Below are 25,945 nucleotides of genomic sequence, written 5' to 3' on the forward strand. Positions count from 1 at the left end.
ACCGATGCACCCACCACACAGCTCCACCGATGCACCCACCACACAGCTCCACCGAGGCACCCACCATACAAATCCACCAAGGCACCCACCACACAGCTCCACAGATGCATCCACCACACAGCTCCAACGAGGCACCCACCACACAGCTCCACCGAGGCACCCACCACACAGCTCCACAGATGCACCCACCACACAGCTCCACCGAAGCACCCACCACACAGCTCCACCGATGCACCCACCACACAGCTCTGCCGATGCACCCACCACACAACTCCGCCGAGGCACCCACCACACAGCTCCAACGATGCACCCACCATACAGCTCCACCGATGCTCCAACTAAGCTCCACCAATGCACCCACCACACAGCTCCACCAATGCACCCACTAAGCTCCACCGATGCACACACCACTCAGCGCAACCACAGCATCACTCAGCGCAACCACAGCATCACTCAGCAGCACCACAGCATCACTCAGCGCAACCACAGCATCACTCAGCGCAACCACAGCATCACTGGTTCAAATATGTTCTTTCAATGTTTCAAACTGTTTTCAAGCTTTCACGCTTTATTACAAATCACAAAAAGATGTTAATATTTCACTTCTGTTCTTGGATTTTCGTCACAATAAAAAACACTGAACATAATCTTCACAAAAGTTATTTACAAAAGTTTAAGCTATTGCCATTACAAATTAAATAAATTATTTAAGTATTAATTATTTAAAAAAATTAAAAGCCATTGTTATTTGTAATATCAATACATCTAAGTCACGTAAATACAAAACATGTTGCATTACAAATGCTATAGGTGTCACATTTGCGAAAGTTATAACTATTGGCATTGTAAATGACAAAGCTAATAATTTAGCTATTTTAAAAAATAACTCATAAATAAAAAAAAAAATCATTTATAAGACCAATAGCTCAAACTTTCCTAATGCGAGCCCTATTGCATTTCCAATGCTTGTTTTTAATTGCCTTCTGCTTGCTTTTCCCTTGTTTTCACTGCTTTCTCCTCATTGCCTATCCTGTCTACTGCCTGTTTTTTTCCACCTCCCGCCTAACCCCGCCCACCTGCCTACAGCGCCCATCCCTCTTCTCAGGACTTTTTTTACTGGAGGCCACAGCGCGACCCGAGGGAGCAGGTCCCAGACTCAGCTGTCCACGTTATCCTACATCGCTCTTGCTCCAAGTCTTCTCTTTGCTTTTTTCCCCATTTTCTCTGCTTCTCAGTGCCTTTACCCCTGTTTTTTAGGGCTTTCTCCTGGCTTTTCAATCGTTTCACTGCTTTCTCTTTGCTTTAGCTCCCGTTTTTTAGTGCCTTCTCCTTGCATTTCTTTAGTTTTCTCTGCTTTCTCCTTGCTTCCCCCCATTTTTTGAGTGCCTTCTCCTTGCTTATCCCCCATTTTCACTGATTTCTCCTTGCTTTCCCACCATTTTCTGAGTGCCTTCTCTTTCCAAAGGGCCTTCAAGACCAGCATGGGACTGTCTACCCTGTCGGTTGATTAGCCGCGCTTTGCAAATCCTGAATGATTGATTGTTACATTTTCTATAACTTTCCACCCTGAACTCACTGTGACCTGTGTGTTTTTCGCCCAGTCTCATCACTGCACGGGAATTGAGAAAGAAATCATCTAGTTACCCGAAGGTCATGAGACGGTGAGGCTGGGCAAGCTAGTCCACTGTTCACCTAGAGCAGATATCTCTGGTTAAGGTGCCGTTTGACTGGTATTTTAGCAGGATGTATGTCAGTACAACGCGATCTTTTAGATCGCGGTACATGACAACGCTGCCATTACAACGCAAGTCGTTACAACGACTTGCGTTGTAGGGCGTGGATTGTGGAATATTATAATTTTATATTCCAACACCAGTCCACGTAACAGTAGGGAAGGTGTTGGAATATAAAATTGCAATATTCCTTATACAACAGCGCCACCAGCGCAAGTCGTAGTAACGACTTGCGTTGTAATGGCATTGTTGTAAAGGTATCGCGGTGTTTTCACCACGTTGTAAACGATGTTCCCCATTTTAGCATGATGGCCGTCATTTCTATGTTAAGATTAGTTCAAGCAAATTGCAACAATGGAAAAAAACTGAAAAGGTGGTATTTTTCCACATTTAAATTCAAATTCAAATATACAACTAGAGATAAAATAACTTGAATCGTATTTGAGAGATGTTTACAGATAGGCTAAAATATTATTAATGCAAACAGAATCCGAGCTGATGGATAAGATTGAATATAGAGGATTTACATGAAATCATATGAAAATACTAACTTCTGGCTGTTCAAGATTACAGACATGAATAAATGCCCACTATTATATTTAACCTAAATATTTCAATGAAAGATGTGCATAGTTTCAACGAGTACTCTTTACTGATCAAATGAAATTGTCCCTAAACCATTTAGCATTTCTACATGTGCTACACCCTTGTTTTGTTTTATTATACAGCTACTAACTCCACTGAACGAATTCAGCGACCCATAAACAGCATTTCATCTACTGCTCACATTCAATTAGATGCCATTGCTGCAGATAGAATGGCAATTAAATGCACTGCTCATGGGCTCTCTTCCAAAAGGTAATATTTTTCTTTTTAGAACATTTGTAACAGAATCAAGGGGTTGCTGTAGCACCTGCTGTGCCCTTACATCTAGTGCCACTGGCGCCAGTGTTTGGATCAGCCCCTTTTATCCACTGCCTTATTTGAGTGAGGAGCTTGTCGGTTTGTCCTTCACATATTTGGAACAGCCGATGGCTTTTTGCGAATGTACATACTTTAGTTTGAATCAGTGCTTGAAATGGAAGAATGGAAGACCAGGTACTCTGTGCCAGAGTACCTGCTTGTTTCTGAGAACTGCCGGTACTCTCTAACTAAAAGTATTGCATTTCTCTTCAGAAGTGCCGGTACTCTCAAAATAACAAGCATTTGCAATGCAATAGGTCTCGCATTTGCGAGAGTTTGAGCTCTTGGCATTGTAAATGACAATGCCTTTTATTTATGTGTTGGTTTTTAACACATAAATAAAAGGCATTGTCATTTACAATGCCAATAGCTTAAACTCTCGTAAATGCTACAGTCTACAGTTAACTATGTGCTTTGGTTGTTCATAAAACTCTGCCCGCCCAGGAATCCTTGGGCTGCCGGGGATTGAGGGGAGCCTGTGTGGATATTACAGTTGATTTAATTAGCTGCGCATTTCTGGGCTGCAAATGCCGGAGCGCTTGGAACCAGACATCGGACCCAGGCTTGAGACGTGCAGCTTGGTGGTAAAATGGTTTCATTAGTTGGGACTTGTATACAGCGTCACAGCGCCCCCTTTCAACCACTTCTATGCGCTATAAGAAATATAAACGTGTCACATTGAATAAGCGAATGGTCGCAAGCCTGTGATCATATCTATCTTTCACTGTGTGGGGAGTATAAGAAGGCAAGACCACGTCGAGGAAGTAAAATACAAAAAGGAATATGTTTCAGAAAGCACTTAGGGCTTTAATTATGTCCAGTGCCTCATCCCAATGACAAGGTAGTGTTTGTTTTTGTCACAAGGTATGCCTTTGGCGTAACATGAATTGAAAACTGACGGGCGTGTTCAATATGACCAGTGATAAACCATGCAGTGCAATAGCCACATCCCTGCCAGTGATGTAACTGACAGTTCACCCTCTTTCTCTTGTCCCTTTAAATAGTTACTATAGTTCAGGGTCTGTTACAACTTTGTCTTTCTGAGGCAATTTTTTTTCAGTTTATTCATGGTTGGCAACTTTTCTATATATTCCAGGTCAAGTGTCTGCAGGCAACGAAGATAAAATCAGTTGGTTTGAAATGGCGAGCATTTGCAAATTAATTTCCAAAGATGTTTGTGACTGTAGCTCTGATACCGATGGTAACAGCAAGCAACAGCTGATAATAAAAGAAAATACATATTAAACAAGCATTGGCCACTTAAACATGCGCACAGCAGCATTACATCGCGGCACCGCAATAGTGAAAGTAATTGCGGTGCCGCAAAAGTGAAAGTATTCGCAGCTGGCGACGCGAGTTGTGCGCACGCGCAAGCGACTGGAATAAATGCTGTGCACTTCGCGCACGCTTGTGCGTTTTCTAGCAAGCTGGTGGCTGGCAAGGTAGCGCTTTTTTAAGCAGCTACCTAATGTCTCGCCAGAGCAGTGCATGTGCTGGCTCAGGCAAGACCTGAAAAGGTGCTGGTACTCCGTACCGGACAGTCCCGGCCCATTTAAAGCACTTGTTTGAATTGGAGATGGTAATAGAAAGTAGTCTAATACAATGAAAGATACTGTTGATTTGATGTGATTCACTTTTATTCGACACCCACCAAGAAACTTGTGGCAGCATTAACTGAGTCTCTGTGTGGCTCAGCTCGAGCAGCACGTTCTCGCTGATGTCACTTCTTTCCCAACACGGAATGTAAACCTTAAAGAGAAATTACAACACATCTCCCTTTTATAATAATGACAAATAAGATAAATAGGAAAAAAAAACAATAAAAAAAAACAAAGGCACAGAACTAAAAACAGAAGCAATAAAACAATGAATTAAGAAAATAGTCTTGAAGATACAATGGTGACTTCTTGGCTCTAGTACTACGAGAAAAAGAATCAGAACCAACTTTGTTGTTAAGACTCTGCGGAACATCATTGTTTGGCAAACTTCTCTGAGATATCAATTTATCACATATATGATCCCTTTGAAGATTGCCTTGACGATACTTGGACTGAAAATAGCGAGATTTAGACTTGACATATTCATCCCCCTTCGTACACTTTGCCAAACGAGACATGCTCCAAACATCCCCTCCAGCAAGCATAACAACGTTCCTCATAACTTTAATAATACGTCTTGGACCAAAATACTTAGATTCACCTTTTGGTGACCAGACTGCCTTCTTCACATAAACAAGATCACCCACTCTCCAATCAAATTTTCTTGCCCCCATTTTAATATCAAACATTTGTTTATAATTGTTTTGATATCTTTTAACTCTCCAGTTATTTACAACACAACCTCTGTCTTTTATACTCAACCATAAGGGATTAACTTTAGAACCAGCAGGTCTACCCTTGAGTTTCTTAAAAGGCGAATAACCAGTCACACTGTTTGGAGTATTTCTGTGTGCCAAAAGCTTCTCCCTAAGTATGGGTTTAAGCGGAACTCTCATCTCTAAAGCAGTCTGGGCAGAGGCTCTAATCAATCTATTCATGCTCTCAACTAAACCATTAGCCTTAGGGGCATAAAGAGCAGTATTTTGGTGATTGATGGGCAGGTCTTTAAAAAAATCTGACATTTCTTGAGAAGTAAACTGAACCCCGTTGTCAGAAACAACGATATCAGGAACACCCTCACATGTAAAAGAATCCTTTAGAAATTCTATGATATTTTTTGTCACAACTGAACTCATGCAAGAAGCAGACGCCCACTTTGACATAGAACAAAAACAAATATCTCCGAAGGAGCTAATTTGTCAAATGAACCAACTATGTCAACTGCAAGTTTAGACCAAGGACTTTCAGGTATAGCAACAGGAGAAAGAGGAGTAGACCTTACTTTCCTGGATTTGTCATTCCCAGCACAAATAGTGCAATCCCTGACTATTTCTTCAACATGGCGGTCAATTTCAGGCCACCAATAAGACTCTCGAATCCTAGCCTTGGTAAGACTGCGGCCAAGATGCCCTTCATGTACAAGGTTAATAATCTTCTCACGCATCTGAAATGGGGGTATCAACCTATCACCCGCAAAAGCTCACATTGCACAATGTTCAACTCATCTCTAACATTCCAGTAACCTTTGGCACAGTCAGGAACCTCTTTTAAACAAGGCCAGCCATTGACAGTAAAATCCATAACTAGTGTCCTTGCCTCGTCACTGACTAAACCACTTTGCCATTCTTCCTGGTTAATAGCTGACTCCTTTCCCCAAGAAACATTCACACAATAAAGGTTGCATGCAGAGTATTTTTCCAAAGGCATTCTCGACAGAAAATCTGCCGGAACATTCTTAAGTCCAGGCAAGTACTCAACATGGAAATTATATTCCCAAAGCCCTTCAATCCATCTCTTAATTCTTGGGGTGGTGCTCTCCACATTCCTACATGAAAACATATGTACAAGGGGCTTGTGATCTGATCTAACTAAGAATGGCAAGCCCCACAAATAGAATCTGAAGTGACTAATTGCCCATGAGCAGACAAGAGCCTCATGTTCTATTAAAGAGTAATGCTCTTCTGCTCCTTTTAATGACCGTGAAGCAAAACCAATGACCTTTTCTTTTCCATCAACAACCTGAGATAGGACAGCCCCCAAACCTCGCACACTTGCATCAGTGGTCAAAATAGTCTTTTTGTGCACATCAAAATGACCCAGAGTTGGCATTCATGCAATTTCACTCTTTACATTAGTAAAAGCATTTGAACAATCATCATTACAATCGAAAACCACACCCTTTTTCAGAAGAATCCTAACAGGTTGCATGACACTTGCAAAATTATACACAGACTTCGAATAATATTCGGCTAGACCAAGAAAAGATTTAACCTGCTCTTTGTTAGAAGGAGGTGGTGCTTATAATATGGCTTCTGCAAGCTAAATTTTTGTACTGATACCCTCAACCGAAATAGAGTGCCCCAGATATGACACTGAGTTGACTCTAAATTTGCACTTCTCACTCTTTAAGGTAAGACCATGTTCTTCCAACCTAGACAAAACTTTAAAAAGAACTTCATCATGCTTAGCTGTATCTTGTTCATGGACAAGAATGTCATCTTGGAAAAATATTACAGAATCAATGCCAGATAAAACATTTTTCATCACCCTCTGAAAGCAAGCTGCCGCACTTGCCAGACCAAAAGGCATCCTTATGAATCTGTAAGCACTTAAAGGGGTTACAAAAGATGTTAGAGGTCTTGAATATTCATGAAGCAAAATCTGGTGGTAAGCTGCTGATAAATCCATAACACTAAACAAAGAAGCACCACCGAGTTTTGTCAATGTCTCGTTAATGTTGGGAAGTGGTTGTCTGTCAACCCAAATAGAGTTATTTAGACTTCTAAAGTCCACACACATTCTAATTTTAGTTCCTTTATCTTTCGAGACCAAAACAATGGGAGAGAGCCATTCCGAGGACTCAATTTCCTCAATAACTCCTAAATTAAGTAGTCTCTCAATTTCTTCCTGAAGTGGTTTCATCAAAAGATTAGGTACCTTACTTACTCAATGCATAGATGGTTTTGCACTTTCTTTTAAGATTATTTTTGAAACCCTTCAAAAGGCCAAGTCTTCCACTGAAAACTCCGGGAAACTTGTCTATAATGTCCTGGATATCACTCTGTAGAGAAATCAACATGACTTGTTCAGGTGCGTTTGGATTCAGAATAATACCAAGATCTCTTTGCTGGCGCCAAACTAAGAGATTATCACCACGCTTGGCCACATACATTTTACCAACTGTTTCCCTGTCTTTAAACAGAATAGTTTGTATGGAATAACCTATTAAATCATTTTTTGACCTTCATATCCCACAGGATTGATATCGGGTGACAAAAGTTCAATTTTCTTGGTGCCAAAAGTGTGAAACCAAAATTTGTCACTTATCAGAGTATATGGGGAACCAGAATCAGCTAGTACAGGAACAACTTCATCTCCAATGTATACATCACATTGAGGCATAGTCACCGCGTCAGAGTCTACAGACTTTACATCATTTATATACTCAGGTGTACCATCAGTAATACAATGACTTCCCTGTTGCATAAATTCTTCATCGTCATCAATCAAATTTACCTTTGTGTTCCTACACATACAAGCATAATGGCCCTTTTCCCCACAATTTCTGCAAGTTGTGCTTCTGGCATAACAATTAGGAAAATTAGGCCCATGAAATTGGCTCACACACCTTGGGCATTTGAATTTCCCATCCTTATTCGGATTAAAATTGAACTTCTGTTTGTCAGTTTTAATAGAACTTTTCTCCTGCTTACTGGTCGCTTTATTGATAGCCGCCACTTGGTTTTCAGAGGAAACGCTGTCCTGGTTATCTTTTCCTAGATTGACATCAGGTTCAACATGGCTCATACTCTTATGTATTTCTTTTACCCAATAAGAGGTGTGTTCAACACTCTCAACAATGGTTATAGCCTCTTTCAAATTGGGATTTTTTGTCAATAATTTTTCTTGAATTTTTGGATCATTTGTGCAACGAATAAGTTGATCACGAATAAGAGAGTCTGTCAATTCTTCAAACTCACACGGTTTGTGCTAATGACTTGAGAGCTGCAACGTAATTTCCAACTCTCTCTCCTTTACCTTGAACACGCATGAAAAATTTATGTCTTTTCATAACCATATTCAGACGTGCTCCAAAATATTTTTGAAGTAGGAGAATACTCATTTCATAAACATCATTTGGCTCTCCTGCCCCTCTGCTGATAGGTATAGGATCCAAACTGTCATATATATTCCTAACCTCGATGCCAAGATTGTGCAACAATACACCTTGCTTTCTTGCAGCAGAACATTTTTCCCCAACAATGGGAATTAGATAGGAATCAAAAAGTGGTTTCCACTTGTTCCATGGGAGAACAGGTTCACCTTGTTCGCTTAAAAATTGAGGGGGTTGACTCATCCCACTAGCCATAGCCATCCTGTAAAGAAAGTTAACTTAACAAGCTAATGAAACAGACTAAAAAAATGATCTAAAACAACAATTCAACAAAAGGAAGGAAAAATAATAAGCTAACTTAAATCCATTGATAAGTTGCTCGCATGACATTTCCAAATGATGAAATATTTTCCACTTCCTTTAGTTGTCATAATCCTCAAGCTAGTTGTTCTTTTTTTAAATAAATAAGATAATAAATAACAAAATAAATTAAAACAATTAACTCATCTTGAAAATGCTTGACTTTTCTAACCAATATGTAACGATTTTTGTTGTTCAATTCTTCTTTCTTCACTGTAAATAATCCAGAAAAGCTTCTTCACTGCTAAAAACACGCTGTTTATTCTCTGCGAGCATAATCTCTTTGACACATGTTAACGAAACCCTTTTTTCCTTTTCATTCGTCTTCACTGTTTACTTAAGTAAGAACAGTTCACTGCATGCATGCTCATCTTTCTGTCGTAGCGCCAGTAGCGTCAGGTCACGAATAACCTGTTTCCTGTCTCACGTTTACACCAACGTCACTCAAAGTGAAGACAATGTCGGAGTCTCTCTGCACGCGGTAAGATTCTTTCTCATTACTTCACGCGCATGCTTTAACCTTTTCAGCGCGACCACGATTCCCCCTCCGGTGCTGGGCCGTAATAAAAACGGGTGTGGTTGTGACGGAACGGTTCCGTCATGAGCACAGCTCAACCGTAGCTCATGACGGAACCGTTCCGTCATGAGCATGGAAGGGGTTAAAAGATGCTGCCAACAGTTATTCAAAGACTCTCTAGTAACGTTTTAATTTCGCCCACTTATTCAGCCGCAAGTGTCTGCGGCAGCATTAACTGACTCTCTGTGTGACTCAGCTCGAGCAGCAAGTTCTCGCTGATGTCACTTCATTCCCAACACGGAATGTAAACCTTAAAGAGAAATTACAACATAGTCCCTCTCTTGTAGTTCTTTGAATAGCAGACCCTCTATGAGTCTTGAGTTCAGAGCCCCCACACCTCCCGTTATGCTGAAGCTGAGCTGCTCCTTAATCAACTACAGGGCTGAGTAAACAGTTTCTTGCCCCCAACACTTACCATCTGCTGCTGCTGGGCAACTCCTTGTGCAGGATGAGCCCCAGCAAGCAGTGTCAAGCTGTCTCCCTTCAGTATGCCCCGAAGTCTCTCCTTTGAGATTCAGAGCTCCTACTGAGCAGTTTAGAGCCCCCAACGCCTCCCCTCATGCTACCACCAGGCTGTTCCTTTAACATGATGAGCACTATGCACCGAGTTCAGAATCCCACTACCTTCCATAATGCTTCCTTTCATCACTGTCTATCATCCAGACAAGTGTCCCAGAGCCTAGGTTGCATCAGCCCAAAGATACTCAGTGGGTTTTGAATGAAAGAGTTTGAATAAGAGACAAATTCTTAACATTTTATTGTCTTTCAAACTTTTTGATAGTTTCACTGGGCTCAAACCACAGAAGATGATGATCATCAAAATGATCTGCCCATTCGGACAGGATCCGATTTAACAAACCTTTACCTACAAGTTCCTGGAGAGCACCCGTTCAAGCAGCATTGTTTCTAAGGGGCAGACGGGGGGATCTAATCCACCAGGGGACTGAAGTTCTCTGCAGAAAAAGTAACCTTGCAGCAGAAAAAAAGTGACTGCAAAGCACATGGTCTCCTCTTGGCTTTTATGTATGCACCAGACGAAGATGGCCACTCCAAGATGTTCGTAGAAACACAAGGTACCATAAGATCTACAAGGCCATCATTACAGGTTATGTGAGTAAACAGATGCGGAATATGGTAATTACCTGGTATGGTAATACTGCACCATTAGGGATCCGTTGAAAACACTGAAGGTGTGATTTTACTATAAACTTATTATTTTGATTCCTTCGGTAGGCCAGTTTTTACTTGCATCTGGATTTCCTCTAAAGGTGTAATGGAGCGCTTCACAGTAGAATTAGTTACATTACTGAAAGACGCGTTAATTTTTTTTAGGTATGGGTCAATTAAATGATTTTCCCAGAATCAAAGGATGTTGAGTCGACACCAAGACTGGAGCATAGTTCCTCAATTCCAAAGTGGGCAGCTCTCACCCTAGTGCCATATCCTCTCCCTGTTCACTTGTTAGTGCTATTGGACTTTGTTGTGTATTTGCTGCTTTTATGTCATGCGGCTGTCAATGGCATACATGAATTGCATGAGTGGGCTTTTTTCAGGGCTCATGTCCTAAAAAAGAGAAGTGGGTGGGACTCACCAAATTAGGCAGAGTGGGTGTGACATCACCTCTCATGACATCACTGTGTGTTACATCACAGGAAGTGACATCACTGCACATGACATCACATGTGGCATCACAGAAAGTGGCATCACAACCTCAGAGGAAGTGACATCAGATCTTAAGGCCTCGCACATATTTATCAGGACTATGAGTACATTTGAGCGCATTACAATATTTAACAAATTCGATTTTGCATTGGGTTGTGCCAAAATATTGACGCAACCCTAACATTAAATCTGGGCCTCAACTTATCATTTTTTTTTTAACCCTGCCACAAAGAAATTGGCAACAAAGAGAAGCGTGGCAGTAAATCCGTTTTCCTTAATTGGTTGCAATATCTGTATTTTCTGTATTTTAAAACACTTAGGCACCTGCTGCAGAGATCTTTGTGTGCGAGCTAAATCTCAGGGAATAATAATGAGAATGATAAGATAACTCTGGAGGATAACATATTTGCTGGAGAGATATGTGTTTTACCTAGCCCCAGTTTTTAATCAAAGTAGCATATAAGGTTAATATGTCTCCTGCAAAGCACATTATGTAACACGTAGATGACAACTTTTTTATTTTATGTAGATGGGTAAGTGTGTTACTGCTTTTCACACAGAGATCATTTTGTTACTTGCAGTTCATAAATTGTAATGCTTCTAATATAGCGCAGTGAGGTATCAAGGACATGGACTTCCTACACCTTGTAACCCTCACTGTCTTATGTAACATATCCTTTATATTGATGTACATATTCTTTATTGTCCATGTGTAATATGTACGTGTGATGTAAAGCTCTCTGACACCCTGCATTGGGATGAGTAGTGGCACTACGCATCCCAATGCAGGGTGTCACAGCGCTTTACATCACACGTAGACAAAAAACATAAATACCACAATTTTGTTTTATTTATTTTATAGTGGTTTAGAACTAGTGTAGTAATAAAGTGCTATAAATGAAATAAAACGAAAGAATAGCATTTAAATTATTTGTGCAAATACTGGGGTGACCAACACATCTGACATTTTTTAGAGGGTATGCATATCTCTTATGTAAAGGGATTAAACAAAGTCAAAATAAGTTATCTCTTAAGTACCTGTGAAGTGATAAGATGTCAGCCTTTGTTTCTCTTTCATTGCATCTAGGTGTGAGGCTTCCCATAGCTCCCAGCCAGGATACTCCACAAAAGGAGGCCTAGTGGGCCCTTAACCCCTGCTTTTGTTATGGGCGAATCTGGAATCGGATTAGCCCCTTCCCAGCCAGCCTGCATGTTGCTGCTTGGAACAATAGCAGACAACCTGCAGGCGCTGCTGAAAGTGTCCCAGTGTCAGAAAACTGCAAAATTACCAGGACAAGTTCAGCGTATCGGAGAAGTAGGCAAGGAAGGTGACACTCCGCTGAAAAGAGGCCAGCTTTGTAGCAGGGTAGACTGACAATAGTGGGTAGACGGCATATACATGTCTACCCTGAATCGAGCCCTGGCTTGTTTACATTGGGCTTACTGTTGAAATGATTTGAGGTGATCTGTGAAATCGTGGCATACGTTTATGAGAAAAATTCATGTAAGAGTTAAATTAGTATTTAAAATCAGGGAGGCGAGAGCTTCATTCCACGGCCTCAAATGTTTTATTTTGTTTAGATTCACCACAAAAGAAAGTCTCCGAAAAAGTACCTAGGGAAAAACGGTTCCAATGCTCATAATTGTCTAATTACATCCAATTTACATCATAAAACCGTCAATTATCTTAATTTGCCACTCGGTAGCCATGGCTGGTATTCTGAACTAATTACAGAAGGGTTCCCGAAAGGAGGCACAGTTGCATGTCAGCACACAAGGGAGCCTCGCACGGGCTGCGAAGCAGGCTGATGTGGTGTTGTGAGTCACTGCTAGTCATCAACAGAAACAAGGGCAGCAGCTGGAAGCCAAGAGTTCTCAAGGTGCCAAGAAATTAAAAAAAATTGTTTTCACAAGAGAACAGAACTCAGATTCTGCGATTTTTTTTATTCCAGAATATGTGTGATGTAAGCTTTTTGCTTATGTCAGGAGTATGGTACGTTCTTTCTTAAAAGCGTAACACAGAGCGAGGTAAAACAAACTTTGATGCGATCATTTTATACTATCGACCCCAGGGACATCTTAAGGATTTTGGGGGCCCTGAGACAAACGTACTTTCGAGGCCACTCTTTGGAACATTTTTTAATTCATGATCCAGTTTCAACTCTTTTATGCCCTCTTTAGTCAGGTCACTGACATCACACAGGCGCACTCGTCCAAATTCTAACTGTGTTACATCTAATATTCAGGGATAGTGACGTGTGTTTTCAATTTTGTAATACTTCGGCGGCTCACTAATGTTACTGAAATTAATCTCTTTCACACCCTCCAATTTCTCAAATCTGAAGTCCTGTTTTGATCTGAAAGAAAGTTTTTTTATGAATGTTGTATGAAACAACATTTATCTGCAAACTGTTTGTAATAAACTCTCACTCATCACCCACATTAAAAATCAATAAGAGCAAAACAGTATTGACAACAATCTGTTTAAGAATTAATCAAGGTCATCAGGGCAAGACTTTAGGCAGAACAGAGCTGGCTCTATCAGGGGCCCTCCTGGAAGGCTGAGACCCTAAACCAGAGCCCATTTTGCCCATGCTTTAAAATGTCTCTGAATTCAACGCATGGAACGTCGTTGGTAAAAGGAAAGGCGAGTCACTTGCATTATGTTTCACGCTGGATACATAGTATCCTAGAATACCTCAGTGTGCACCTCCCTCTCTTGCCAGCCGCAGGCTTATACATACATCCACAGCCCAGAAAGAAGCACTGGAATTCCCTGTCTGCTTATTCACTTGACTGTCTCAAACAGACACATTTTATTTTTCCATGCATTGATGAACGAGCAGCTGTTCCATTAACTACTATCATCCTTCACTCAAAATGCTGCAGAAGGGTGTGATGGAGCAAGGATTCAAGAAAACGAAACTTGCTCGGATCAATCTCTCATTAACAAATACTAATCACTAGAAATAGTAAAAAAGAGAAAAATAACATGCACAAAACATTCATATATGGGGAAAAGAGCTTTATGCACGCTTAAAATACCAAAGAATGATTTGTAGCGCGAATAAACCCCGATTGAAACCGAAAAGTACTTTTGCGCATGTGCAAATTAGAACTACGTAGATAACCATGTGATTAACCCCTTTGAGAGGGAAAACTCTCACGCCTGCGCAAGAGTTACTAACCTAGCATATCCTTGCCAGAACTTAAAAAGAGCTGTTGCTGCTAATGATTTGGCCCAAAGAAAGATCATTTAACATGGGATAGAGTAGAAGTAGGTGGTGAACAGTGACAATCACATATTTGAGAAAGTAACATTTGTTTATGATTCCTTTATTAATAGTGTTTGTTGCCCCTGCCCAATCACAGTCCGTGATCCACTGATATTTGCAACTTTTGAGGGTGGGACATTCAGAAATAAAGAGTATAACTAGAGTGACTTGAAAGTGTTGTTGATGTTGGAGTTGATGAGACTGCGATGCTGAGTGAGCTGTGGGTGAGAGTTGCTGCTGGAAAGAAGAAAACAGACTGGGAAGATTCATTCCTGAATGACTACCTGATTAGATAGAAGGTTCCAGAAGAATATCGAGGAGGGAGAGAGTGTAAGAGAGGGATGCGCCCTGGTGCGTCGAGTCTATAGAGAAGTTTAGTAATTATTGCCCTGTCCTGATCCTGTCATATAGTCTTTGTCTCCTGATTCTTAATCGGGAGACCTCCACCAGTCCTTTGGCCAGAGGGTTGGGTTTCCTGTTTCACCATTGGGTAATTATTATTCTGTCTTAAATTTGCATATCTTTTGCAAATGTATGATTTATTATGCCTTTTGTCTCTTCGCAAATGCAAGACCTATTGCATTCCAAATGCTTGAAGGGAACGCTGAGTTGCCCCCTCTGTCTCCTATTGTCCCTGAAGAGCTCCCCATTTGCTATGAGTTAAATAAGCCAGCGGTGATTACAACTGCACAGGAGAGACTCTCCTGCCCTCCTGCAATAAGAGAAACTTGTTTAAGAAAATAGTGCTTATAGACTAAAGAAGCCATACTGTGTAACAACCGAAGAAAAAAAGGGCCAGTCCTCATAGGAGGTTACAAATAAAGACAAGGCGGCAGTAAGAAAGGACTAACAAGCCTAATAACAAATCAGAAGACAGCCTTTAAGAAGGACAATGACACAAGCCAAAGACAAATATGGGCGTAGAGTGGGTGGGGCTTCAAGTACATACTCCAATATATCATGGCTTTCAGAGCAGCAGAGGCGCTGCCCAGTCCGGACCTAAAAAACAAGGACAGAACTCCAGAATTGTTATCCAAGGCCCAAAAATAGGACCAAGCGACACGGGAGGACTAAAGTTGTGCCGTGCTGTTGTTTAAGCGAGGAGAGCAGTGAATACACTACATTCACGTAGTCTCACTGGAGCAGCTGCTGCCCATATTTAAAATTAAAAAAGTACCATTGCCTATCGGTGTTTTCTTTCCCTGTCCATTTTTGCTATGTACCTCCATTTTGTTTCATGTAATGTTTACGACTAATGTTACATTAACAACTGGTAGAGTGTAATTTTGACCCCACCTTTATACGTCACAAATGCATTACCTAAACGTGCACTTAGCACTTGTTTCCGGTGTAACCTAGTGACATTAATATGAAATGTTGCACTTGACATCATTATTGAAGTGCATTTACTGTAGACTTAGATAATTCATACATAACACAGTGCGTGCCTTAACTGTATTAAATGGATAATCTTTGAAGATTTGATGAATAAACATTCTCACACATTTAGAATTTGTTTACTCTAGAGAAACAATAATGGATTCATGTAATGTGTGTATTAATGTTACCATATATTTTGCATAAAATGTAGTTCTTAGCAATATTTACACATAATTATTAAAGATTCACTATTTGCCACATGCATTATGAATTTTATGTACTGACAAGTTTATATTCATTTGTGTTTAAACGTGCACACGCTCATTAAATGTGCACCATTTATTTAATAATCTAACCTTGCCTTAAGTAGGACATTTTTCTATTCTGCATAAAATATTGGTTTCTATTTCTTCTGACATGACTTTTCCCTTTTAGGTGCATTCACACACATTGTTAGTTTGAGAATAGATAACACACTGTATGAGCCTGAGAAGAAGATCTTGACGAAGGAACATGGCGAGCCAAAGCGTTAACTGAAGAGAGCCATTGCACCCCATGATGTTTGACTTAATTCTCCAGGCTTGGTGTAGTCAGTCATTTGAAATTGAACAAGGAGTTGGCCTAATGTCTAAGGCGGACAACCTCGAATCTGGGAAACCAGGTGCGAGTCTCGGCAATGACGGTGAACATCCTGTGATTCTGGGCAAAACACTTAATCTCCCTGTGCCTAACAAAAATGAATGTGTCCTCATGTAATGCAACTGATGCTATGTAAAGCGCTCTGATACCCATACCGGGTCAAGTTTGCGCTATATAAAACTCTGTAAAGTAAAGTCCTATTCAGCAAACTTACAACAATGTCGTTCCCATGTTCAGTGTGGGATATTTCCTAAATGTTACAGCTTACAGTGTGAGAATGAAAACAGACAATGGATCCCCTGATGATGCGAACAGAGGGGTGATACCTAAATGATTTTAGTATGGATAACAGGAGTCTACACTGTTTGATGCTGGAGACTCTTTTCTTTGACTTTGAGAGGGTTAGGTCTCAATACTTATTCTCTTTGATTCTTGCTGACCCAAGAGGACTCCTGACTGAGCTTCTGCAATGTTGACACCTGCACTATTTCTCTTACTTCCTGCATATCCTAATTTTCTGAAGTACCTTGAATTTTGATATTCCTTAGACTAATGAACCATCCTCTTAGTTTAGACTTTAACTTAGACGATTCTAGGTTTACTCATGTATAGAAGAGAGGAACGGAAACTCATCTCTGAGCAGATCTTAATGCTGATCTTTTGCATTGCTATGACTGAACATCTTGTTCTTGTTCTAATACTGGTAAGCGCAAACGTCTTGATGAGGTTGGGTTTCCCATTTGCTATTCTGTATCTTTACAGTTTGGCGCTGAGAGATTTGTGTACCTTAACTTGATTGTTAATTTGTAATAACCCTTCTAAATTCTAGTCACTGATTCCTGGTACCTATTGTGTAGCCAAATGAGTTTCATTGTTAATTGGAAATGATAACTTTCCTCAGTCAGAATGAAATGTTCCTCAGACGGCAAATGTTAAGATGGTTGGCCCAAAACGCTGCAACATGACCTATCTGGATGCCTTTTATTAAACAGGAACCAACATTGACAACTCCTTAATTTTGCTACCTCTGCCTTTCCCTCAATTTTCTTGCACGCTAAAAAGTGTCGTACATCTTTCCCTAAATTATTTATGGTATTTGGTTTTCTGTGGCAGCAGCACAGATGGGAGGAGGGCAGTCATGATGAAAGTGTTGCAGGCCTGGCACCTTCACCTTCCATCATTAACATTAGACTTCAGAGTGAAGTTCTGTGTTTGAAAGTAGTGTGGGATTTCCAGGGGTACACTAATCTTCTGGGGTTTTTAGGTTTGACTTGACAATGCAACTGTCGTCTTGCCTTATGTGATCAACAAAAATAGCTTTCAGAGTACAACTGAGAGAGGGGCTTAGGCTTCACCCACATGTTGGTTTACTGAGCACAGGATTTGATGAGCCCACATGTGTGTGCTCCCACCAACGGACTACTTTTATTTCACTTTTTGACTTGAGGTAAAGCTTATACTCAATACAGCAGGGCTAAGTTGGTTACTATGGCAAGCCAATGATCATTGCTGTCACCCTGATCTGTTTATTATGAAATTGTATGATAAAAAGTACTAGGCCTGATGTATGTATTGTGAAAAACATATGGTAAAGTTAATAGGCATTTAAGTGTGGATTGGTATTAATCTATAATAAAGCCTACAGATAAGTGTTTTTTTACATAGAATCTCACCGAGTCCCATGGTAGGCATACATTTGGGTTTGGCTAATGTGGCAAATCTTGGATACAGAACGTTTGTTCTGTGAGAATCCTTGTTAGGCTCTCTTACAATAGATAGTATTTTGCTAGGCTAACTGTAGCTTTGGACACCTTTCATGACTCAGTGCCTGATGGTTGCCTCGTGGAAAAGCTTATGTTCAAAACAAAACTGAAGGCCTGAGTTGGTTATAGTGACAAGCTGTAGACATGATTGATGCACTGCAAAATGTTATGTCCAATGCCATATTTTTGTTCTGCTTATTATTTAATGTTATTACAAAAGCATTTGGTCTAGGTCATTAATTGAGAAAAACATTTGTTAAAGCCAGTAAGCCTTTAACAGTTGGTGGTTATCAGATTGTGTTACAGGCTACAGACTGGTATTTTGTTACATGTATTTCTGCAGATTATTACAGTTGATAATGGTTTTGGCAATGGCCACCGACGTGGACAAATCCTCGGGGGTTTCACTGTGGTGAATCTTGTTAGGACATGTTGAGAGATGCTGCATATTGTTTTATAAGCAGTATTTTTTCTACATATTTGTGATTTTATAACTGTAAGTATGCACAATAGTTGCCAGTTTATGCGTACTTAAGTAGTCCGATGTTGGGTAATGTGTTAAGCTAAAGGTAAACGGTATGGGCCATATCAGTTATGGCAGATTACATAGGTTTGATCTGTTTGTAATGAAACATTATAGCAAAGCATGTGTTAAAGACAATAGGCCCTTAAGGATGGTTTGGTATTACCCTGTGCTAAAGCATTTAGGCATCTATTTTATTACATATAATTTCATTTCACAGATTACCATAGTAGGCAAGGGTGATGGTGTTGGTGATCCACCAGAACAAACCATGAGGATAGAAGATATGTCCTACAAAAAAACTTGTTAAGTTCTCTTGGGACGGATAGTATTTTGCTTTGCCAGCTGTAATTTTTTAAACATTTTTGATGTTATTGCTGTAAGCCGGATGGTTGCCTTGTAGAAAGTATACACTAAATACAGTAGCTTTGATTTGGTTATGATGACAAGCCAATGATAAAGGCTATAGGTCTGATTGTGCATTATGAAAAGCTACTATAAAGGCGGTAGGCCTGACATATTGATTTTGAAATGCATATGTTAAAGTCAAAAGGTATTTAAGGATAGATTCTTATTACTCTGAATGAAAGCATTTTGGTTACATGGAATCTCACAGATTACCTTTGTAGGCAATAGTTTTGTTGCTGGTATCTCGCTCAGACAACCAGGGTATAGAATATTTATACCATGAGAACCCTTGTTAAACCCTGTTAGAAGAAACAGTATTTTGCTTTGTCAACAGTATTTATGCATACATTGCACTTTTATGACTGTTTGCTTGATGGATGCCTTGGGGGAAAATTTAGACTCAGTACAGGAGGCCTGAATTGGTTATGATGACAAGCCAATGATGATAACTATAGGCCTTATTGGTGTGCAGGGAAATGTCATGCAGGGAGATGCAGCAGGTCTATCTGTTTATTATGAAAAATTATTAAAACGGTATTAGGTCAGGCTTCTCTGTGTAGTGAAAAGCATATGGTAAAGCCAATAGGCTTCTTACATTGATTGTTATTAGGCCTGGGCGAAATTTCAATTTCGCCAGTGTAATCAGCATAATTTTGGTAATTTTGAGTAACAAAATCTATGTGAATTTACAGAGATTACACCATTAATCCACACTGCATAATTTTGAGGAGTAATTTGAATGTGAGATGAACCGTTTGGTTATTTTTTAAACGTGAGCAGCATTTGAGGTAGATTGTTTACGCTAGTGGACCGTTCAGGTAATGTGTTAATGCAAAACAACAAATTTGAATGCGAACTGCAGCGTTTTGAATGTGAGTGTCAGTTCCTTAGTGCATAGCCAACAAACATTCCAGGTAATTTTTTTTTACCCAAGCAAACCGTTCGGATAATTTTTTAATGCAAACATGTCAATCCGAACTCAAGCGGCAGTGTTTTGAACACAAGCAATTGTAAATCAACTCGAAGTTACATTTTCAAGTTGGATCATTTTATCTTAACTCACCGTTTGGGTAATTTTGTAGTGTAAAATGCAGTTCGTGTAGTTTTGTGTAATTTCTTGATCATTTTGTGGAAATATGCAAACCGAAATTGTGCAGGTTACAACCTCCACTAACTGTTATCACATTCGGTTACAGTCTGAAGACAGGTAATTGGTGACGTGTAATTTCAAATATTACAATAATGGGCAAGTTTTTTGGTGAAGGTCACCCACCCTGACAAGCCTTGAGGGTAGAATTTCACTATGACGATTCTTGTTAGGCCTTATTTGCACCTGTTGCATATTGTTTTGCCAGCTGTAACTTTATACATATTCATAATTTTATAAATGTATGCCTGACAGTTGCCAGTTTATGCGAACTTCAGTAGACTTGTGTTGCGTATAGTGTCTAGGCATTTGTAAAGGCCAAAGGCCTTATTGGTTCATTGGGAAAATTTATGTCAGATTTCTCAGTTGTGATCTGTTTATACTGAAAAGTTATGACAAAGCAAGTAGGCCTTACCTATAGAGAAAAGAACCTCTTGAAGGCAATAAGCTGATAAGGGTGAATTGGTATTACACTGTGCGAAAGCTTGTAAGTAGGAATTTTGTTACATGGAATTTCGCAGGTTACCGTAGTGAGAAAGGGCTTTGGTGCTGATAATCTCCTCTGACAAACTGTGGGTACAGAAGATTTGAACTGTCAGAATCCCTATGAGGTCCTTTTAGAAATTATAGTATTTTGATTTGTCAACTCTTATTTTGTATACTATTAAATTGTAGGACTGTATGCATGATGGTTGCCTTGTGAGAAAGTTTAAGCTCAGTGTAGTCAGCTTCAGTTGGTTATGGTGACAAGCCAATGATAACAGCTAAAGGCCTGATTGGTTCACTAGCAAAACATATTTAGAAAGCAATAGATCTAATATATTTATTGAAAAGGTATGAAAAATTCACGAGTCCTAACATATTGATAATAAAACCATATGTTAAAGTTATTAGGCATTTAAGGGTGGGTTGATATTCCTCTGTATTAAAGTTTGCATTAAAGATAGGTATTTTGTTCACTGAAATGTCACAGATTACCTTTGTAGGGAATGAGTTTGATGTTTATTACCACCTCTAACAAACCCTCGGGGGAAGGGGTTTACAGTGAAATAATTCTTACTAGAACCCGTTTTAGGGGCCGATTACGATGCCGTAGGAAACGAATCCGACCTTTAGTCAGAGCCGTTCCTACGGTATTGTAATCTCCTGTTTGGATTCATATCCGATTGACCCATTTTGATGGAGTCATCAGAAATTAATCCAAACTGGATTCCTGAAAGGCTTACGAAGGGCTTGCAGAGCCCGTCTGCCATTCGGAAAGCCTCCTGTAATCCCAAGGGCGGCTCTTTCTGCCTGAGGGATGTTGAATTCCAAATGCCTTTGTGTGTCAGCCTTTCTGACACAGAAAGGCTGTGGGAAGTTAACTTTGGGGGCCCCCATCAGGGCTACCATGGGTGCAAAGCCTCCGGAGGGCGACCAGAATATGGTAATTCCGGTTAGAATGCATGCTCCCATTGTAAGGAATAGGAGTAAGACTGAACAGTGTTCAGTCGCATTCAAATTTCTGGTTTGAGACCGTCGACAGGAGGTCGGTCGGTCCCAGTTCCAGATTGATGTCGGATGGACTCAGCTCCGTTCGACATCGAAATCACCCCCTTAGTTGTATGCCAGGCTCTTGTAATAAAAATTAATCATTAAATAATGCACCCAGCCTTTGGTTTAGCTCTGTTCTACCATTGTCTGTCTTAGCGTCATTTACACTCTGCTTCCATCCATGACAGTGTACTCCATGAGGTAATGTTTCAGTCTGTGAAATGAGAGGTATGCAGCACTGAGAGCTGTAGGGTACCTTCGGGGTAAGAACGGGTAGAAAAGTTATGTAGAAAGATAATAAAAATTATGCTCAAAACCATCATGAAAGTTGGTGGGTGAGAACCAGGCGACCAACATTTATAACCCATCATGTAGACATGCTCAGTGAGGTGTTTATCTAGGTAACGGTATCTTGGCAGTCTTAGTTCGGCAAATCAATCCACGCATATTTACTAGTATGGCTGCAACAGAGATCCCTGCGTGTGATTCAGGAGAGCCCTAATTGCATTTTCCCATTTGTCATCCAGGTCATATCAGTCACCCAACACTCGCCATCATGTATCACAAATTTGCATTAATGAAGTTCACTAGCTCAATATGGGACTGATATCAAAACAATCATTTTTATCCACTATTAAACTACCCATGCGTGTTGCATCCTCTTGTAGCCCATGTAGCGCCCGCCTCCAGAACCGGGGCCAGGGTTTGTGGTCGGAGGACCCCATTTTTAACTTACCCAGGTATTACGAACGACAGGAGCCAATCGCCCCGGCATGAACAGACGCTCAATGGTGTTGCAGCAGTCTGCAGAATATGCCAAAGGGGGATCTAGTTATTATGCTGTAAGATAAGTCTCCAAATCTACAATTCCTCCTAACAGCTAATATTGTAGGGGAGGTAATCCTTACTTTAGTCGATGCATGCAAATAGCAGGTGACTTACCCTTTGATTGTGTTGAAGCGGGGAAGTTGCTCTTTGCTGCAAGTATGTATATCTATCGAGTTCTAGAGGTTCCGGGTCAGGTAACTCGCCCCTGTGGGTGCTGGAACATGTTTACGAGCCATGCCGCCACATGTACCATGTTGGAGGAAGACCCCAGATGTGGTTTGTAATAGTAATTGAAATAAAAAAGTAAAGATAAAGTGGCCAAGAACATTTCATCCGACTGCAGAAGACTGGGTGGTATGGTCGAATTCAGTAATTGTCAGCAACCCAGTTATGGATGCAGACCCTCATATGGAATGTTAAGGAAGGATCCAAGGTGAGTATCTAAGACTACAGGCGCCGTCTAGGAGGTAGAGCTGAGGCCGTATGATACTCCTTGTGAGAAATATTAACTGCAGCGGAAGAGGCTCAAAGTAGTGGTTCATTCAGTCTCAGAGGACATCAAGATGTGGATGTTCAGTGGTCCGTTGATTGGAAAAGGGAAGAAAGGTTGGCCCTTACTCTTGGACACCTGTACTGCAGTATTGAAGCAATGGGGAGATAGAGGCCCAAGATGTCAAAGGGGACGGGCGAATACCCAAAACCCAAAGTGGAAGGCGGCGCTACATGACGTCAACAATTAGATGGCAGTCGTGCAAAAAAGGGGGTACTGGTCCTGATGGGACTAGGGAATGTCACAGTTTTACCTCGCTTCAGGGTATTTCGTCGTTAAGACCTGTCAAGTTTGTGGAAAGGTGAAAGATCCATTGTTGTTCCTTACGGAACTGGATATCTTTGTGTATGTGTGCATGAGCCTCTAGATGGTCCAATATAGCTCATCTGGGGAATGGCCTTTTTCCTTGTAGTGAGTGCTCATCTTAGTTGTGGACTTCTTGCACCTGTCATTACTACGGTGCTCTGTTATCCTTGTTTTTACTGCCCTGGTCGTCATGTCTATGTAGTGTTTCTGGCAATAGCAGGTAATCATATAGATGCAGTTCTTTGTGTTGCAGCTTGTGTCAGATGTTAGGGTCCATGTATGTACCTGTGGTGCTCAGAAGGTTTGACCATGTGGCAGACACTGCATGAACCACAAGGAAAATGTCCCTTGACCGGAGGAGGACCCCAGAGAGGATGTTGGGTGTTGTTTTGTGGCTTCTGGGCCTAGTGTGCACTATAGCGTAGTACTGCTGGTGATAGAGTACCTGTATGTAGTAACGGCCAATGGTTTTTGATGATTCATTGAATCTGATTGGAGTTAGGAGTAAAAGAGGTGACATGTCAAAACATTTTTCTTCAGACGGGTGTGGGTCTCTAATAGGCCTGCTCTGTTGTTATTTCTAGCCCTCTTTCTAGCCGACTGCACCACCCGAGGAAGATATCTCCGGTTTATCAGATGTAATTTTTCAGTCCACATCAGTCATAGGCTCTTTTTACCTGTTAATGATGATATTTTCTGATCACATGTGTACATTTGGCTGGACATGAGTGAATTTCAAAGTGAGGGTTGGTTGGCAAGTCATTTAGTTTCAGATTTCTCCATTTACAGTTCCCTTTTCATTCCTTTGCTTATCCTCTTTTTATTTAATTTTTTTGCATACTACAGCTCTCCAGGTAATGGTAAGGATTGGAGAAGTGTGGAGAAGTGTGGCTCACTGGTTAGAGGAGGCAGACCTGGAAGCAGAGGTCAGCCCGGGACCAGGGTTCAATTCCCGGCTCGGCGGGGTCTTGAGTCCTAAAATGTCCATGAACTCGACAATTCTCTCTCCGGTGCCTACTCGATTCACGGGTTCACACTCTGCGACTCTGGGCAATAGCTTGCTTAATCTCCACAACGGCCCCTCGCGGCGGGATGCCTGGCTTTCACCTTGCGGATACCCTGCCGGGGTTATCTCACAGGGGAATACCAGGACGGGTTCCCTAAGCAAGCGCTTAGAAACCGCTTGGTGATTTGCGCTATATAAATTCCTGTACACATACATTGTTTGCTTGTCTGTTATTTCTTCTGCATTGCATCAAATCCCATATGCAGGGACTTCACTTCAGGTGAGGAGTTTGGGGTGTTACACCCCACTAATAAATGTATTCTCTAGTAAATAGGTGGGTACAGGAGCTTTGAGTCGGGTATGGTGAGATGAGTTTTACATACACACACAGACAAAAATACACACCCATGCACACACAGTATTGTCTGTTTTACAGGTTTTGAAAAATGGCTATTTTACAATATATCATTCTTTAAGTACTCCTAACAACCCACACTCCTCTCCCTTTCTACTGCTCCTCAAGCCTCCATTATGCCTTACTTCTCATATCATGAATTTTAACAAGTGTGATCGCTGGAAAATCTGAGGACCAAACTTCCCCCAACAAATTTAATACCCCTGCTACGTCCCTGCTCATGCGGCCACTTTACCAAACCAAGAGACCCTTGTGGAATGCTGTTGTCCACAGTGCATCATTGTTTAACCTGGAGGTTTAAAACAATGATAGACTATTTACAATACCTCTGCAAGACGGACACCCACTGCTATGTTCAGTATTGTTATTGCAAGCAGATGCCCATCGTATTTAGATGGCAGCATGTTTTCTATTTAGGTCGAAGCATACCAGACAACCCAGATGTCTGGTTTGCTAACAGTCGGGTTTGCTAACATTCTGCATTCCCACCACTGCTTACCATTGGCTTTGTGTTTTGTAACTCACATGTGCTTGCTTTCTATTTGCTGCCTTTATTTGTTTTAGGCTGTCTAGCTTGAGTTCATCCCTCCTGTGAAGCATAACCTATTTCTGTATTCTTTCACTAGTGCTCGCATTCTGTAAGCAGGCTTTTACATTTGATTCTTACCTTGTCACATTTGCTGTGCATTCAAAGACAAAGGTCTGATGTCAGGCGCTGTCTTCTGAGGGAGCTCGGTATTTGCTTTTTTTTCTCTGGCATCAAAGTAAGAGTATTTATGTGACAATCTTGCTTGAAAGCAAAGACTTTTTTCTCGCAAAAAACTCAATTTAAATATCTATATATGAACTGTGAAGATATTTCTGAATATATCAATATGAGGAAAGAGCAAATTAAGCACTTTTTTGTAATTTTGAAGTTTGGTGGCAACAAATATTTTAAAAAGATAAAAACAATTCAATACACTAGGTGATGACATTTCCAAACATTATCGTTTGTGTGAGGTATAGTTTTATAGGTGAAACTGTATGTTTTTGCAAAGTAATGGTAATTTCCATTGAAAATGTGTTATATGTAATGGCAGTGGCCTCCCACACCATGCATACTCCACACTGCAGCACTTCACTCTACCCAGCCCCAGTCTACATCACTCTACTCCACTCTATG

Source organism: Lissotriton helveticus, chromosome 5_1 (genome assembly GCF_964261635.1).
Source record: "Lissotriton helveticus chromosome 5_1, aLisHel1.1, whole genome shotgun sequence".
Taxonomy (NCBI): Eukaryota; Metazoa; Chordata; class Amphibia; order Caudata; family Salamandridae; genus Lissotriton; species Lissotriton helveticus.